The following is a 17,245-nucleotide window of genomic DNA, read 5'->3' as shown; positions in this document are numbered from 1 at the left end:
GCTTAAGGGGAAAGGCCTGTGCCCGGCATGCTTCAGCCCAGGTCCCCTTTTCAACCACGGCAGTCCCGCTTGTGTCTGAAAACAGGCTCTGGGGTCAGGCACAGTTTGAATGATCACTGTGAGGCTGAAAAAACAAATACAGGTGCAATGTCACTGACCTAAATTTCCCTGTTTTTTTTTTTTTTTTTTAATTATTATTATTATTGTTTTATGTTTTAAACAGGGTCTTGCTCTGTTGCCCAGGCTGGAGTTCGGTGGTGAGATGATGGCTCACTGCAGCCTCGACCCCCAGTCTAAAAGGATTCTCCCGAGTAGCTGGGACAACGGGGTGCCATCAGGCCCGGCCCGATGCCTGAGTCTTTAGCAACAAAGTGAGGTTTGTCTCCTCTACATTTGTGAAACATTTTAAGACCGTTTGATCTTGTCACCTTCTCTCACTTTGATTTCTTGTCCCTGTGAACTCCTAATCACTTTCACAGTCTGCCTTATGCGATGATTCCGTTTTCTCAGTGCCAATTTTGTGGGGACACAGCCCTTGTTCCTATAGGTCCCGAAGCAAGTGGAACCAAGACTACGGTGTGTGGCAAAACTGTGCAGCCTGCACAACATAGTGAGACCTCATCTCTTCAAATAACTTTAAAAAATTAGCTAGGTGTGGTGGCATGCCCCTGGAGGTTGAGACAAAGGATGGCTTGAGCCTGGGCAGTTGGGGTTGCAGTGAGCTGAGATCGTGCCACTGCACTCCAGCCTGGGTGACAGAGTGACACCCTGTCTTACACAAACTGTGCTGAGGTTGGGGGTGATGCTTGGTGCAGGACAGCCAACAGCTGGACCTCAGGAGCAGGAAGGGGTGCAGGGTTCCTCCATCCCTCATTTGTCCCTGGGGAGTGCACTTGCTTTATCTTCAGGGTCTTGCCTATGACAGAGTGACAGACTCCCCATTCTGCCCTGGACTGCCTCACATCTCCTGCCCGCTTCCTACTTGCTGAAAATCTCTAGCTTCTTTCTTTCTTTTCTTCTTTGTTTTTGATTAAGAGCAAATTAACTGTATCTTACCTTGAACAGAAAGGCATCTCTTGTCTGAGAACAGCATTGCCTCACCCCGGGGCATAGTGCCTAGAGTTCTCCACACGCTCTTCCTCCTGCCCTTGGAATCTCAGACCTCCTCCCTACCTCTCGGCTCACAGGTCCTGGGTGCCCCCCACTGCACTGCTTATACTCACTCTGATAACTCTTCCTCTGGCCCAGCCTGCCAACCTAGAGACACTCATTCCCTGCTGCAGATTTGCTCCGGGGACCAGGGGCTTGTAGGCCCTCTCTGTTCTGTTTAGAAAAAGTGTTGAAAGTTAGCTCTAGGGTAGAAACCCATCTTTAGATGTCCCAAGGCAGTGCATCCAGGGAAAGGCCAAAATGGCAGTGGAGCCAGGTGGCATCCAGCATTTAGACCTCGTGGCAATTCAGGTAAGGTTTTGCTGCCAAATGAGGTATGAAAAATGTTTGTTTTTCAGAGCAATGTAAATTTCAGACTTGTGGCAAAAGGACTATGGGTGGGTTCTGTTCTTATCACTGTGTACTGGGATAGTGGAGGCAGGGTGGCCCCAGGCCTTAGGGAGATGGGGGGATGTCAGCTGGGCTTGAGAGACGGCAGGCCCTGGATAACTGAGGTAGGGAGGTCAGAGGATGTTCTGGGCCTGGAGGAGCAGAGGGCAGGGGCCTGGGGAGGGCCATGTGCTGGGAACCAGGATGGCACTCAGAAGGCACGTTGTGTAGGTAACCAGGGTTACACTAGGACACATAAAGGTTGGCACAGTCCTGTCCTGCTGGGAACCACCTGCTGAGTAAGAGACAAGTGGCTTTTCAGAGCCAGCCCCTCAGAGGGTCACTTGGTCACTCAAAGGTTTGATTTATTTCACTACATGGTTTGGAACCTTCCCATTTACATTAAGAGGACTTGGGCAGAGAACGAGGTCACTCACTGGCAGGGCACCCAGCTACATAAGGTGTTGCCAGCAGCAGCCCTGGTAAATTCTCACTCTACCAATGCACAGACCCTCCCTGCGAGCCTGAAGCTGGCTCCATCTGCTAAATCTTATGAATATCCAGAACTGACTTCTCTTCCACAAAGCCCACCCTCCGGATTTCAGTTTTAGTTATTAGGGGCCACATCATGTTGAGATATGAAAATATGAATTAAAGTCAGTCTTTTTATTTGGACTTCAGTTATATTTTATTCCCAGATTGTCTTTATGTATTAGGTTGGTGCAAAACTAATTGTGGTTTTGCCATTACTTTTAATGTGTTTTCGTATCTCCTTCTAGCAGAAAGTTCTGAAGAACAGTTTGCCTCCCTACTCATGCCTACCTAAGAGCTTTGTCCTTAAAGTGAGGAAAGAAGCCTTTTGTCTCCACACAAGCCTGCCCAGGCCACCGGCTCCCACGTGAGCTGGTGAGGGGTGTGCCAGAGCCCTAGATCCTCTGCCTCATTGGGCACACACCTGGCAGGAGGGGCAGGTGGGGAAGGGGGAGTGCTGCTCAGATCTGATCCATCTGATAGATGATGCGCTTTGCTGACAGTACAAGGTGCCCTCCAGCTCTTTCATCTTATTTGGGTACTTACTTGGCATTTCCAAAAATGCATATGCTGCTTGTCATTAGCCATACAGTGAGTAATGTAAATACACGGTTTGCTGATAAAAGCCATGAGCATTCCTTCCTCTCATGCCAATAATAACAACCGTAATATATGAGTGCACTTCAGCTCTTGCCAACAATTACAGCAAATGTACAAGAAGAGAGGCCAATCAGCCAGGGCACATTCATGTGCAGATTGCCCTGCTCTACATAAATATGGTCTCATGACCCATCATGGACTGCCTGTGAGGCAGGAAGAACACAGCTCGGATGCAGGGCTCTTCCTCCTGGCTGGGTACAGAAATCACCTACGGGACACACAACAGTAACAACAAAAACAACAGCAAACAAAACACTGATGACCGGGCACCGCTCTCCAGAGACTGTGATTTAATAATTAACAATAAGCAATTGTGATGTAATAGTTAGATTGTGATTTACTAGTTAATTGCGCTGGGGTAGGTCCCCAAAATGGAAAATTATCAAAGCTTTCTAGAGTGGTTCTAGTACGCAGCCAGGGTACACAATCCCTGTTCTTCATTCTCCTAGTTCTTTGTTAGACAAAGCGAGGTACAAGCCTGAAGTGCTGAAAAGTTAATTGGCGAACCCAGGCCTGAAGGGTAGGTTTGGGGCAAATGAGGAATCAGAACTTAAGGTCTGACTTGCCGTCACTGTTGGAGGGTGACCAACCAGCCCTGTTGGCCTGACATTGAGGGGTTTTCCCGGATGTGGGACCTTGAGCTGTAAAACCAGGAGAGCTTACCAAATCTCCTTGCATAAAGATAATAACCTTGCTTTATTATGATCAACCTGATGCTGCTGCTAACAGCAATGTCACTTCACATGTCCAACATCTCGTGGTTCCTGCAATGTGTTTCAATCAGCATTAACTTATTATACCCTATGCTACAGCACAGCAAGACAGATAGAACAGGTAATGTTGTGCTCTTTTTGCAGATAAGGGAGGATGCTGCCATTAAGTGACAGGCCCGAGATGGGCAGCATTAAAAGAAAGACTTTAGACAAATTAAATTTAGCAGCGTTTACTTGGGTAAAGAATGATTTGCAAATTGGGCAGCCCTCTGAGTCAGAATAGGTTCGGAGCAACTCCGGTGCTGCTGAGTGGTTGGAAAAGATTTATGGACAGAAGAAGGAAAGTGAGGCACAGAAAACAGACGTGAGGCACAGAAACAGCCAGACTGGTTGCAGCTCAGTTTCCCCTTAGTGGAACTTGTTTGAACAGCTGGCTGCCTGTGAGTGGTTGAAGTCTGGTTGCTGTGTTTGACTGAGACTTAGCTATTGTTACAAGAGTAGGTTCCGTCTGTCTATGCATCCGGTTAGGCTACAGTTTCTTATGAATGGACAAACCATTCGACTGAACTTGAAATATGAAGGTGATAGCTTTAGGCTGAACTTAATTTAACAATTTCCCCCTATTGTTCAACCTCCCAATTTTGAGAGGTTGACCAGCATTCGGCATTGATATCACTTTGTCGTAAATGTGTTTGTAATGTGTTTATTTGATCTCAAATTTCACTGGGAACTGGTAGGTTGGTAGGTTATATATGGTGAGAGTAAGAACTCTAGGTTATTTTTTGGTAAGGGTTAGAGTAGGGGGGATCTCTTTATGTTGGAATTTCTTGTTTTTAGGAGGGAAAAAATCTGGTCTGTGTTGGGATTTATCTGGTGTTTTTTAAAATAAAGTTTTAGTTTGTATGAGTGACTCTATTTTGCTTTAATTTGGTCTGGTCTATTGAGGTCCAGTGTATGAGCTGAGTCTACAATAATGGCCTCATAATTTTATTTAACAATTTTTTTGGTCAGATTTTTATTTAGGTGAGAGTGTGACCTGTGACCAACACCTGGGGCTTTAGCACTGTTTTTACTTATTATTTTGGGTTCTTGGTCTCCATAGGTCATTATAGGTTATGGTGTCTATGATCACGTATTTTTTTGAGTTTGTATTGTTTTTGGTGAAGAAAGGCCATTTGATATTTTATGGATGGCTGTATGTAAATACTTAAAAATTTTCACATAATATAGCACATCAGAGAAACTACTATTATGAACTTAAAATATGTAAGGAGGCAGGATATGTAAGGATAATATCAAGAGTTGGAAGTATTTTTTTTAAGCCAGGTTCTCCATAAACTTTGTAACTAAAATTAAATAAAGAATGAGGCTAGGTGTGGTGGCTCATGCCTATTATCCCAGCACTTTGGGAGGCCAAGGCCGAGGCGGGCAGATCACTGAAGGTCAGGAGTTCAAGACCAGCCTGGTCAACATGGTAAAACTCTGTTTCTCCTAAAAATTAAAAATAAAAAAAAGCTAGCTGGGTGTGGTGGCGGGTGCCTGTAATCCCAGCTACATCGGAGGCTGAGGCAGGAGAGCCACTTGAACCCGCGAGGCAGAGCTTGCAGTGAGCCGAGATTGTGCCACTGTGCTCCAGCCTGGGTGACAGAGCGAGACTCCATCTCAAAAAAAAAAAAAAAAAAAAAAAAGAATGAGACAAATGAAGAACCTATTTGTTTTAATTAAGTAGTCTGTTAATCTCTTGTAACTGAATTTCTATAATATCTGATGTATTTTATCTATATGTAAAAAGAAGTGTCAGCAATTGTACTTATATTATTTTTCTGTTTAGTTAGTAGGTAATTTAAGGTAGTTTTATTATTTAGTGTAACTTTAGCAAGAAAATTTAAGAAGTCTGTTGTGTAATCTTAGCCTTTGTAGTAAAATCTGTTATAGAGCCCAGTATGAGGGATAAATTTTTAATCATTGTTTTATTTTTTGTAAACCATGGAGGAAGGGATGTAAAATGATGTCTATCTAGAAAGGTGAAGGCTTTCTGACAATGTTTTTTAAACCTGTGATGTAGGTTAAGAGGAGTGCACTAATGTTTTGTTTTTCACTATGGAGTAGCAAAGGTATTATTAAAACCATTAGTTAATATTGGACCTTTATTTTTTATCTATCAAGGCATAAGTTTGTCTATGAATAAGACTGGCTGTAAAATCTTTTATGAATAAAAGTATATTTCACGGGTGCACATGACTGTTCTTTAGTTTTGTTATTTACAGAGGCATAAGTAAGAAAAAAAATGAGAGGTGAGAGTTTCATGATGGTGGAAGAGTCTTGATCTGTCATCTTGGGGAAGCTGTCTATGTGTAAGATGCTGTCCATTGTTGGGGAGAAACTTCTTTGGTTAGGTTTACCTTAAGGGTTCTAACAGGCATACAGTTTTAAGCATCTGGAGGCACCCTTCTGAGTTGTGAGATCATGAACCCAAGGTTTGAAGTCTCAAAGTTTTGTTGTAGTGTGGGTGGTAAGGGCAGTTTTTCTTTGATGTCGTTTTTAGAAGACTCTGTCTTTGGGTTCTGGATCGTGAAGGGTTTGATTATATTTAGTTGGTGGATTAAGAGCAGCTTTCTTTAATCTGAAAATGTATTTTGGCATAACATATTAAAGGCTTGCAGCATTTAGTCGTATCAGAATTCAGGAGCAAAAGATATATGATGTTCTATTATTAGGGGCATAGGCCTTTTAGTGACTGTCTTATAAAGGGTCCATTTATTTGGAAGTGGATTTGATTGTCATCAATCTGTGATATCTTTGACTAAGGCAACTTAGTTGATTTAGTTCCTTTTGTCTAATATTTTTGTAGCTGTAATATGTTATTTAACTGTTTTACAACTTGTCTAGTGAAATAAGCCTTTATTGTTGAAGGGTTTTTTTGGAATGCCTCATGAGGGAAACATATTTTCTAATAACCTTATAGATATTGTTATATCATTAGCCTTTTTTTATGGGAAAGCCTCTATATAATTAGAAAACATGTATTGAAAATGACAATTGAATGAAATCTTTCTACAAGTGTTTAAGTCACCCATTAGGTAGCAGAAATGTATTCTATCTGAAGTTTTGATTATCTTTTTAGGATTATGAGTTTGACAAACTAAACATTGGTCCTAAACCATTTTAGTAATTTATAAGCAGTTGTTTTACTAATATATATGTATTTATATATAATATATAATCCAATATATATGTAATATATATTATGTAATATATAATCCAATATATATAATTTGGATTTTTTTCATGATAAGTCACAGAGTGTAGAGCTTTTAATAATGAAAGTTTTAAGGACTAGATGGCCATCTAGACTTTCCATGAATCTACAGTTAGTATTTGAATTATATCTTTTAAAATATTAATTTTGGTTTTTAAATTTATATGTATGGCATTATTCATTAAATGGGTTATTACAGGCCATTTGACTTGGTCCATGGAACTTTTTTTTAATTTTTAAATTTTTTATTATACTCTAAGTTCTGGGATACATGTGCACAATGTGCAGGCTTGATGCATATGTATACATGTGCCATGTTGGTTTGCTGCACCCATCAACTCGTCATTTACATTAGGTATTTCTCCTAGTGCTATCCCTCCCCCAGTCCTCCACCCCTGACAGGCCCCAGTGTGTGATGTTCCCCACCCTATGTCCAAGTGATCTCACTGTTGAGTTTCCACCTATGACTGAGAACATGAGATGTTTGGTTTTCTGTCCTTGTGATAGTTTGCTCAGAATGATGGTTTCCATCTTCATCCATGTCCCTGCAAAGGACATGAATTCATCCTTTTTTATGGCTACATAGTATTCCATGGTGTATATGTGCCACATTTTCTTAATCCAGTCTGTCACTGATGGACATTTGGGTTGGTTCCAAGTCTTTGCTATTGTGAATAGTGCTGCAATAAATGTACGTGTGCATGTGTCTTTATAGTAGCATGATTTATAATTCTTTGGGTATCTGGAGTAAAAATTCACAGTGTGAGCCTCTGCACACTGCTCTGTCTGGAGCTGCAATCTAGTCCTGCCTGTAGTCAGCCATGATCTTTTTTTAATTTTCTTACTTGAAAGAACTATTAAATAACTTCTAAATTAGACAAAATTACATTTTTCAACACTCACTTCTATGCCTTTATAACTTTTTTTTGCCAATAACACATATTGCCTTTTAAATACACTCTGTATACAGAATTTTTTTATATCTAGTAGTTTTAATTATTCATATCAACCGTAACTTTAACTCTTAGTAACTCTAATTTCTACACTTGATGTTAGCCAAAAGGCCAAGAAATGATCGTAACTCTCTAAATTTCTAATGAAAACCTAGGAAGTAAGTAATTTTGAGCTGTTTCATATTAGTATTTATATATTAAAAACCATTTCCTAATTTTTTAGAAGGATGTGTTTTTTAAAATTTTTTGCTTATTAATAGATCTAAATACATTTGGTTTTTCTATACTGTGTAAAAGTAAGATGCTAAAGTATATAAACTTAAACTTATGTTAATAATGTTTCAGTATTTTAACTTAGAAATGACTCAGATGTTTTATGATTATGTATTACTTAATTTAACATAACATGACTTTAATATTTTAAATCATTGGACAGAATTTTGAAACTATGACACAGATACCCTCCCTAATGTCTTCCCCAGTCATCCCAGGTCCTGAGTACCCATGTGGCACCCAGGATGGCTGTGAATGACAGAGCCCTTCTGGGTTCTGAATTTATATACCAGGTATAGAACTTAAGAGCGAGGACAAAGCTGTAAAGAGGATGTCTAGAAGATCTGACTCTCTCAGTATGGCCAGGAGGCAAAGTTGGGCCAGGGAGAAAGGGGACATAATGGGTTTGACTTTGTCTTGCAGCTGGTGGTCAAGGTGCTGAGGACATGTCTCTAGGCCTCATTGTGGCCACCTATCTAGATCCTAGAATTTATAACCTCAAAGTAAAGACAAGCTCACAGTAAGATGTGTGTAAGGCTCTGGGGGTGTCTAGCAGGCAGTCTTTCTCTTTAGTGAACAAATTAAGCATCAACAATATTCTAGAAGCAGCAGTTTTATTACCATAAAATATGTAGAGGGGACAGTATAAACCTGTTTAACCCATAGAACCAGGCAAAAATATTTTGATTATATTTAACTGGCAAATTTGAAGCCATTTTTATTTTATTAGAATTTTAAACTTATTTAAAATTTTAAATTAGCTGTATTTACCAAGTATATATGAATGTGATATAACTGTCATACACACACACACACACACACACACACACACACCCCTCCTAATAAAGACACTTAGGCAGAATCAGATCTTATAGCTTTTATAGAGAATTTTTGTCTTTTAAATAGTTTTTTTTTCTTTTCTTTTCTTTTCTTTTTTCTTTCTTTCTTTCTTTCTTTTTTTTTTTGAGACTGAGTCTTTCTCTGTCACCCAGGCTGGAGTGCAGTGATGTCATTTCAGCTCACTGTAACCTCCGTTTCCTGGGTTCAAGTGATTCTCCTGCCTCAGCCTCCTAAGTAGCTGTAATTACAGGCACCCACCACCACGCCTAGCTAAGTTTTGTATTTTTAGTAGAGATGGGATTTCACCATGTTGTCCAGGCTGGTCTTGAATGCCTGACCTCGTGATCCGCCCTCCTTGGCCTCCTAAAGTGCTAGGATTGCAGGCATAAGCCACTGCACCTGGTGGATAGTTTTTTTTTTTTTCTTTCTTTCTATTTAGACTATAAATCCTTATACATTTTATCATCTTAAGTATTTGTTAGCAAGCAACCCTAAATTTGTATTTTTAAAGGAATGACTCTTAAGTGAAACAAAGTTGATATGGTTTAGATGTTTGCTTCCTCTGAATCTCATGTTGAAGTGTGGTGATTTTTAATGTTGGAGGTGAGGCTTGGTGGGAGGTGATTGGATCCTGGGGGTGGATCCCTTATGAATGGCTTGGCACCATCCCGTTGGTGATAAGTGAGTTCTTGCTTAGTTACTTCACATGAGATTTGGTTGTTCAAAAAAAATCTGGGACTTTCCCTTCTTTCTCTCTTGCCCTTTCTCTCACTGTGTGTTATGCTGGCATTCCCCTTCACCTTCCTCCATGATTGTCCGCTTCCTGAAGCCCTCACCAGAAGCTGAGCAGATATGGATGCCATGCTTGTACATTCTGCAGAACTGTGAACCGATTCAACTGTTTTTCTTTATAAATTACTCCTTTATAGGAATGAAAGCCTCAGATATTCCTTTATAGGAATGTAAGAACAGCCAAATACAAAGGCAGAAAATGTTTATCTCAAAAGTACAGGGCTGAGATGTTAGGCTCAAATGTTGTATTATAATTTGTTCAAATTAAGGAATGAGGGTATAGGTAAAGGCCCAGGTAAGACAGTATGTCAAAGAAAAGTACCTCAAGTAAAAGTAAGACTAGTTATGTAAACTTAAACTAACGGTGAGAGGTTTTAGTGACTCATTCTTTCCTCTCTTTTCAATGCAGAGAGGCAGATATCTTTATCACTGAATTTTTTTATACATGTGAATTTGAAAAAAAAAGATTTGAAAATGGCCAACTTAATGTTGTAAGCTGTATTTTGGAGACAGATTTAGTTTAATAGGTGGTCTTTTAAACTTTGTTATTATTTTTTAGCCAAAATTATTGAGTTTAAGGTGGAACCCATTAAAGAATAGGGCAAAGAAAATATTTTCTATGTCTGGACTCAGCATGGATAAACCTGAAAAAGAAGTAAGCCTCTTTTAACCTGAGGGTCTATCTTTTATAAATATTTTATCTAGAATAGCCTTTTAAAAAGCCTTTATAGAAGGACAGTAATTAAGCCAAAAGGTTAATAGAGTTCAGTTTTAAAATAATTAGTCAATTAAGATTTTAATTTGTTTTTTATAGTCTTTTAAAAGGGGCAATAAAAATATTGAAAAAATTTTAGAAACTTCTACACATTAGTAAACATCTTTGGATCAGCCTAATTTAAGAACCCTTATTTTTAACTGTATTTTTTAAAGTGTAGTATTGTTTATTTGGAATATTGCACTGTAATTTTAAATTATTTGTAGTAAGATTTTGTCTTTTTTGTAAGCGTTTCTTGTTTTGGGAGTCTAATGCTCATACATGTGTGGGTAGTTGTAGCTGGAAGGGGGGTGTTTTGTTTGTTAGAATTTAAAGTTCTCATTTTACATTGAATTTTGGCTTTGGCTCTCAGATCCCTTTATTAACTTAGCCAGTGATTTTTCTCTATCTAACCATGCAAGAAAAAAAGAGGGGTGGGAAATAGAACACAAACACCCCTGTGAAAGCCCCCCCAACCCCAGTTTTATTATTCACTGCCAGTTTCTGTCTGGCCCAGGCAGACATCTCAGGCCTCTACATGGATCTAAGCCAGTTAATTACCAGATCTATCCCATCCTGGACTCAGTTCAGTTTTTGTGGGACTTTTCAGCCCAGTTTGAGTAAAAAATTTGTTCAAACTCAAAGAGCTGAAAACACGGATCCAAGGAGCTTCAGAATGAACTTACCCGTGATTCCCAGCTTCTGTGAGAAGGTAGCACCATGGGTCTGCTGAGTGCTTCACTCGATTGCTCGATGCTCCTGAGGGTCGCTGGAAATTATCTTTCAAGTCTCGCTTCTGACACCATTTGTTAGACAAATTAAATTTAACAGAGTTTAATTGAACAATGAATGATTCACAAGTCAGGCAGCACCCACCCCCCATCGCTGCTCCCCCCGGCCCTCCCTGCCCCACCCAACTAACTAGAATAGGTTCGGGAGACTCTGGCAGTGCTGTGTGGTTGGAAATGATTTATGGACAGAAAGAGGAAAGTGATGTGCAGAAAATGGAAGTGGGGTACAGAAACAGCTGGATTGGTTACAGCTTGGTGTTTGCCTTATTTGAATATGGTTTTAATAGTTGGCCACCTATGAATGATTGAAGTCTGGCTTCTATGATTGGCTGAGACTTGGCTCTTTGTTACAAGAGCAAGTTACACCTGTTTACACATGCAGTTAGGTTATAGTTCACTATGTACGGAGAAATGTTAGGCTGAATTTAAAATATATAAGGAGGCAGCTTATATATTACTGTGAACCAAATTTAACAGTAGACAACAAACACTGAAGGCCAAGTCTCTTGACTTACATTCCAATTTCTTTCTACTACAACCCAACAGTCTCTGAGACTCTACATTAATAGCAGTCTGGCCTTCAAGTTATTAGAGCATTAAATGGCAGAAGCACGCTGTCCTGAACATGGAAAATCTATGAGCTTCCTTTTTACCTATAACTATAATCCCACTACACACAAAAGCTGCTGCACTTGATAGGTGAGAAAGCGTGTGGAAATTATGGATGTACCTGTAGGACTCAGCTCCTATAGGGAAGTTGTCTCTGGCCCTCTAAGGCTGAGTTAGGGACATGGCCTATGAGGAATGAAATGCTCCAAGCTCGCCCTCGTTGCAGAATTTACGTCACTGGCTTACTTATTCTCCCCGCTTCTAGAATGTGAGCTTCTGAGGGCACAGTCCGGCTTGTTTATGATTTATTCTTAGTGCACTTAGTGTTCAATAAAGAGGCATCAAAAAGATTCAAAAATAGGACATTGAGAACCTTTGATATAATACTGTATAAGATTTTTCTCACACATGCTGGCCTTTTAAGAATAATGTCTGGCTGTTGCACATTTTTACTGTGTTGACTGTGGCCTGGGCACTGTTCTAAACTCTTTCCTGATGGAAGCCTGTGGCTAGTGTGATTCACTATCAGGTGGGGCACTATCACCACACCTGTGGCCTAGAGAGCTTAGCAGTTGACCCAGTGTGGCCGAGCTGGCAGTGATGGAGTCAAGGTGTGAACAGGCTGGCCCTCACATCGAAGCTTTTAGACTCCTACCAGAAGGCAATACCCGATCAAGTGAATCGACACAGTGGCCACTTGTGTTTTCACACCTGAGGTAAAAGCGTTTCCACTACGTTAGCACCAGGACTTTGTCTAAGTGAGGACAGAGAGAGGCTAAGATTGTGCTTGGGGACTCTTAGCTGCAGTCAGTGGATTGCGTGTGGGGTATGTGTGTGTGTGCGCACGAGGGGTGATGCCAAGTTTTGGTGACCAGTATCTCCCAATAACCCTCTCTCGAGACCATGTTTGGTGGATCTCCAGAGCCCTCAGCTGATAGTTAAATATATTAGAAATAACTTCTTCTCAGACTCAAATAAATAAAATCAGGAATGAAAAAGGAGATGTCATGACTGATACCATGGAAATACAAAGGATCATTAGACACTATTATAAACAACTATACTCCAGTAAATTTGAAAACCTATTAGAAATGGATACATTCGGCTACGCGCGGTGGCTCATGCCTGTAATCCCGGCATTTTGGGAGGCCGAGGCGGGTGGATCACGAGGTCAGGAGATCGAGACTATCCTGTCTAACACGGTGAAACCCCGTCACTAATTTAAAAAAATTACAAAAAAATTAGCTGGGCGTGGTGGCAGGTGCCTGTAGTCCCAGGTGTTCAGGAGGCTGAGGCAGGAGAATGGGGTGAACCCAGGAGGCAGAGCTTGCAGTGAGCCAAGATCATGCCACTGCACTCCAGCCTGGGCAACAGCGGGAGACTCTGTCTAAATAAACAAATAAATAAGAAATGGATAAATCCTTGGATACATACAACCTACCAAGATTGAACTCAGAATAAATAGAAAACCTCAACAGACCAATAACCAGTAACAAGGCTGAATCAGTAATAAAAAGTCTCTCAACAAAGACCATCCCAGGACCAAACGACTTCACTGCTGAGTTCTACCAAATGTTTGAAGAACTGATACCAATTCTTCTCAAACTCTTCCAAAAAATGGAAAGAGTTGGAATTCTTCTAGACTCATTCTACAAAGCCAGTATAACTCTGATCCCCAAACCAAATAAAACACAGCAAAAAAGAAAACTTAAGGTAATGGGCGATAAAGTCTTGGACTCTGATGTTCTCTCTGAACCCCAGCTACGAGGAAATGCACTTTAAACATTTAAATCCACCAAGGGAAAGAGTTTGGCTTTGATACGGGGCAAAGCTCCTAGGGCAATGATTAAGTATGGACTCCACAATCATTGGGAGAAAATGGGAATTTTGCCCTGATAAGTCGTCACCCAGATGCCCACCCTCCCTTCCTCCCCCCCTCCCCATCCTCTTCCCTCTATCCTCCTCTAGGAGAGGGGTGGGTTGTCACCCCCCATCCCTTCCTCCCCCCCTCCCCATCCTCTTCCCTCTATCCTCCTCTAGGAGAGGGGTGGGTTGTCACTGCAACACCAGAGTTAATGGCCCCACTTGGCCAGCCTTAAAGCCCAGCTCATTCTGGCCCAGGGACATCTCATGGGGAAAGAGATTCTGGATGTTTGACAGATGTGCAATTTGGCTAATAGAACCTCTGTATTTACTTGGTGCAAATTAAACAAGTCTGGATGTACAAGTTTCATTGTCCAAAGGGAGAAGGTGGAGAGATGATTAGAGGAAGAATAGGAGGGGGGAAGAAAGAAGGGGAATTCCAACGGCCAGAAAAGTTTCTGACGCCTCCTTTGTCCTGTGTGAGGATCTGCGTTCATCGCACTACCAGGAGCTGGCTGTAGGAAAGAAAAAATCCCAACGATGAGACTCGAATCAAAGGGCCTGATGACAAGAGTCTCAGTGGCACAGAGGTCCACGTCCATCCATCCTTATTGGGACCATACTGAGTCTCACAAGCAGGCTCCCAACAGGCTGACAGCGGGTTTCTCTGCCAAATGAGACTGTGACCGGGGCCCAGCCTGTGCCGGCGTCCAGAGGGCTAGTGCTGTGGACTCATTCACACATGCACTTCTTCACACTGATGAGTGGGCCAGGCCTGCTGTCACCCTGGAGTTCCAGATGCTAGCAAACCCAGAGAAAACCTGAATCAAATAATTCCGTGCAGTGATTAGTGCTGTAAGAAGGCCCTATAATTAGAGTGGCTTTGTGGGTGAGCAGAGGGGCCAGAGAGGAAGTGCAGGGAGGAATGTCAGCTGGGCTGCTCCGGGGTCCCCTCTGAAGAGGGGACACTGGAGCAGAGCTCTGAATGGAGCGCTGTCTGTGCAGCCTCTGATGGGCTTGGAGGCCTGATGGGCTTCAGCAGTGAGGGGCTGATGGGGAGCAAGAGGAGACTGGCAAGAGGCTTTTCCTTAGGTGCCAAGACTGGCATTGAAGCAAGGCCTCTGGGGCCTGGAAGAGAACACAGCCTCAGATGGGCTCAGGGCCGATGGAAGTACAAGAGAGAGAACGTGAGCAGAATTGTGTCTTGTGGATGACGTTCCTACAGGCCAGATGGGGATTGGGGATGGGGGCAGCCGGGAATGGGTGTTCTTAGGGACACAGGCACTGTTGACTCACCCTTGCCACTTTAACCCAAGGTTGCCAACCCTGTCTCCATCCACACCCATCAAGACTGTGGGACCAGGGCTACGGCTGTCTGCTTGTGGGCTCAGGCCGCCTCCTAGAACCAGACATGGACTGGCCTCTGAGTGGCACCACCCAAGGAGAGCAAGGGGAGGTGAGGTCGGGGACACACGTTTCAGAGGTTTCTAGCTTTCGGTCCACATGCCTTGTGCAAGTCTGTGCCATGTGGGAGAAAGAGTTAGAAGCCCTGGGTTCAAATCTCACATGCCTCACTTACTGAGTGAACAACTGAATGAGTAATTTCTCCCAGCTGATCCATTTGTAAAGTGTGGGTAAGAGAAGTAACACCAGGATCGCAGTGTGGTTCTGAATATCAACAAAGGGAGGCGATGCAAATGACAATGAGTGGTCAGCAGCAAAGAACTATGCAATGTGAAGCCTTCATTACACTCAGGTTCACAGAAGACAGGAACCCCTGCAAGAAATGCATCTAAATTAATTTAGTTTCTGTAGGTGTGGACAAGGCAAGGGAAATAACTGACTTCTGATTCATCTTACCACAGAAGAGCTGGAATATTTCCTCTTGATTCTGCAAAGGATCCTTTCGCAGGGGAGCTGCACTCCCTGCGAGTCTGCGTGGGCCTATGTCACACTGTATAGGGATTTGCAATGGCAGGAGAGTGGCCCTATGGTTTTCCCTCAAAAGGAGTTGTTGGAACACGCTCAGTGTCTGCCATGCTTTCTGTGGGAGAAAGTGGTTCCTCCTTGTGATAACTCCACTCCACAAGTCAACCCACCACTCCCTCTGAGGGACGCTGCCTAGATTCCCTTTCCCAATGCCTTGCTCGCTCCTGGTTCCAAGTCTCCCCCTGCTTGTTGTGAGCTGAATGGTGCCTCTGACCCTCCATTCATGTGAGAAAGTTCTAGCCACCAATACCTCAGAATGTGGCTGTTTTGGAGATAGGGCCTTTGAAGAGCTAAATAAGTTAAAATGAGGTCCATGGGTGGGCCCTAATCTGATAGGATTGGTGACCTTACTAGACAGAGACACACACAGAGGGAAGACATGGGAGGACACAGGGAGGAGATGGCCATCTGCAAGCCAAGGACAGGAGGCCTGGGGAGAAACCAGTCCTGCCAACACCTTGATCTCAAACCTCAGCCTCCAGAATTGAGAAGTACTTTTCTGTTGTTTAAGCTGTGCGGGCTATGGTGCTGTTACAATAGCCTCAGCAGGCTAGTGCACCATGCTGTTTCTCCTGTGGCCTGCGTTGTGGAACTGCGTGGGGAGTTGGTTCCTGCTGGTGGGTTGTAGTCCTGCTGACTTCAAGAATGAAGCTGCTTCTCCCTGAGTATTACAGCTCTTAAAGATGGCACTGACCAGCCAGGCTCGGTAGCTCACGCCTGTAATCCCAGCACTTTGGGAGGCCGAGGTGGGCGGATCACGAGGTCAGGAGATCCAGACCATCCTGGCTAACACAGTGAAACCCCGTCTCTACCAAAAATACAAAAAATACAAGATATTAGCGGGACATGGTGGTGGGTTCCTGTAGTCCCAGCTACTCGGGAGGCTGAGGCAGGAGAACGACGTGAACCTGGGAGGCGGAGCTTGCAGTGAGCCGAGATCGTACCACAGCACTCCAGCCTGGTTACAGAGCCAGACTCCATCTCAAAAACAAAACAAAACAAAACAAAACACACACAAAAAAGATGGCACTGACCCAAAGCAGTACCAAAAGAAACAAACCTTCTACAGCCGCGAAGGGTACCCCAGCAGGTTGCTGCTGCTGGTTGGGGTGGCCAGCTTTTATTCCCTTATTTGTCCCCGCCCATGTTCCGTTTCTGTCCTATCAGAGTGCCCTTTTTTCAATCCTCCCTGCGATTGGCTACTTTTGGGATCCTGCTGATTGGTGCATTTCACAGAGCACTGATTGGTGCGTTTTACAGAGCGCTGATTGGTGCATTTTACAGAGTGCTGATTGGTGCCTTTTATAATCCTCTTGCTAGCTACAGAGCACTGATTGGTGCATTTTACAACCCCCTTGCTAGCTACAGAGTGCTGATTGGTGCATTTTACAATCCTCTTGTAAGACAGAAAAGTTTTCGAAGTCCCCATTCCACCCAGGAAGTCCAGCTGACTTCACCTCGCAGTACCACTGAGGCTGTAGTCTGAGAGAGGAGACAAGGGGGAATACACTTGTTGGTAAAAGCCAGTGTGAATCCTGCTGAAACCCTACTTGGAAGCCTAGTGCAGCTCTGAATACGTTACTGAACTTCTCAGTAGGGAGGGAGCCTGTCATGGCTCAATAGTGCCCCATAAAGAAATATGTCTGCCTCTTAACCCCTGGGACCTGTGACATTACCTG

At 42.7% G+C, this 17,245-nt stretch overlaps 1 long non-coding RNA gene across 1 annotated transcript in view; it reads left to right on the top strand.

The window, feature by feature from the left end:
* Nucleotides 1-230: 230 nt before the first annotated feature.
* Nucleotides 231-17,245, top strand: part of LOC115895500 — a 60,432-nt gene continuing 43,417 nt past the window's right edge. Inside the window, exon 1 of the long non-coding RNA XR_004055699.1 lies at nucleotides 231-376. This is a non-coding gene — a long non-coding RNA (uncharacterized LOC115895500). The remainder of the gene's footprint in view (nucleotides 377-17,245) is intronic.

This window comes from Rhinopithecus roxellana, chromosome 21 (genome assembly GCF_007565055.1).
Source record: "Rhinopithecus roxellana isolate Shanxi Qingling chromosome 21, ASM756505v1, whole genome shotgun sequence".
In the NCBI taxonomy this organism is placed as follows: Eukaryota; Metazoa; Chordata; class Mammalia; order Primates; family Cercopithecidae; genus Rhinopithecus; species Rhinopithecus roxellana.
The sequence above is the reverse complement of the archived record's forward strand: the minus strand, read 5'-3'. Positions and strand labels throughout refer to the sequence as shown.